This window comes from Octopus bimaculoides, chromosome 21 (assembly GCF_001194135.2).
Source record: "Octopus bimaculoides isolate UCB-OBI-ISO-001 chromosome 21, ASM119413v2, whole genome shotgun sequence".
NCBI classification, from domain to species: Eukaryota; Metazoa; Mollusca; class Cephalopoda; order Octopoda; family Octopodidae; genus Octopus; species Octopus bimaculoides.
This window is the reverse complement of record NC_069001.1, coordinates 19119851-19122093: the sequence shown is the minus strand read 5'-3', so window position 1 is coordinate 19122093 and position 2243 is coordinate 19119851.

Here is a 2243-nt window from a genome sequence, read left to right as displayed (position 1 = left end):
TATATATGTATATATGTTATTGGTCATGTTGGTTAGTAGTATCTATATGTTTGTTGTTGTTATGTGTGTGTGTGCGTGTTTAATTGTTTATACTGACTACTGTTTGTGTACCTGTGGGTGTGTATAACATATATGTATGCTGTTATAACAGTATAGTCTAGGCATTGTGTATGTGTTTACAACCTTTGTGAATATATAATGTCAAATGTTGGCGATTATTGTGTTGCAAGTACTTGGTCTGGCCTATGATCAAAGGTAATCCAGGTGTGATTATCCTGTCTTTTTTTCCCCCAAGTATATCTAATGTTCCATATTTTAAAAGCCAATAGGGTATAATTTAAATAGACTGACCACTTGGAGCTTCCTCCACAACAAAAAAAGTAATTTTTCGGGTGAAATAATTATAACAAATAATTCAAGAAAAAAGTCCCCCAAAAAGAAATGAAGAAAACTTCGATAACTGTTTTATTGTATTGTTCAGCAGTCTTTTAGCATACCACTTTCAGTTTTATTAATTGACAGCTCGTATTTTTCTGTTCAGTGGTGGGAATGTATTTTGATATTTTGATATTGTTATTACAACAATTTGTGGAGGACAAAGAGAATTAATGAGAAGGAATGGCCTTGGACAAAGAGAAAGGTAAAGATGACGGGGAAAATAGCAGCGAAAATAATAAACTAAGGATGAAAAAGTTCACAGGTCAAGCATAAAGTTGTTCCATCAGTGGATCCTGGTGTTAAACAACAACAACAACATCAGCAATGAACTGGATACATCTTATGGAGGAGTTAGCAATGAAACACTGTGTAGATGCTCGATCTGTCAGAAATAGCAGTTGAATCATTCGCAAAATTACATCTTATAGTCTTCAAAATAAAAGGAAGGACCTATTGGATACTACAGTCGCAGATACACTACCTCCCCTTCAGAAAAAGGAATGACCACAGGTAGAATGCATTTGATTATAGGTTTGCACAGTTAGGGCTGTCCTCAATTTAAACAACAACCACATAAATACACAAGCACTTTTGATATACATACACATTAGTGTGTGTGTGTATATATATATATATATATATGTCTATATATATATATAAAGAGAGAGAGAGAGATATAAATAGACAGTTAGATTGCTGTGAGAGAATGGATTGATACATACACATTGATAGGAATAGTGATGCACACACACGTAATTCCCACGAACAGAGAACTAGACAAAGTTAATGAGAGAATTTGGTGGAGAAAAATAGACATTCAGAGATATGGGGCAAGGGCAAGAGAGTGAAATTGAGTGGGTGGAGGCATGTGAAGATGTAAAGTGGTATGTATGTATGTGTGTATATATATATATATATATATATATATATATATGTATATATATTGATAGATAATAGATACATAGATAGATAGATAGATACTTTGTGTGTATGTGTGTGCATATATATATATATATATATATATATATATATATATATATATATATATATATATATATATATATATATATATGTATATATAAAGAGATAGATAGATAGATAGATAGATAGATAGATAGATAGATAGATAGATAGACAAACAGAAAGACAGATAGATAAATAGGTAGGTAGGTAAGTCGGTAAAACGAGAGAATGAGGAGTAATTGTAGAGGTAAGCAAAAGGCAGAGCAGGAAGAGAGAGAGAGACTACTAGACAGATGTTTTAGATACAAAGAGAAAAATGTATAAGTGGTAGACTATAGAGAGAGAGGAGGGAAAGAAAGAGAATAAGAGAAGAGAAGGGGAAGGAAGCAGAGACAAAGAGAGAGAGAGAAACTAGTTTACCTGTAGAAAATAAGAGAAAGCTCGATAATTGTTGTAACACAACAGTTGCATGGTTTGAGTTGGATAGACTGGACAGAGGACCATATCAGAATTATTACCTGTAGCAGGACAACGGAAGACAAATATTTTAAAATTTACAACTAGACCCACTGGCTGACATCTTAGTATTTCTTACCTATTGTTGTTGTTGTGGTGGTGGTGGTCACTCAGATAAAAACAATGAAAGAAGGTAATTAGTGTTTCTGTTCTAAAATATTCTTGAATTCTAAACATTTTTTTCAATACTTTACTATTTCTTTAGATTTAAAACGTCTCCCAACATATCTATTGTTCTACATGTGTGTGTGTATGTGTGTGTGTGTATATGTATATATATATATATATATATATATATATATATATATATATATATATATATATAT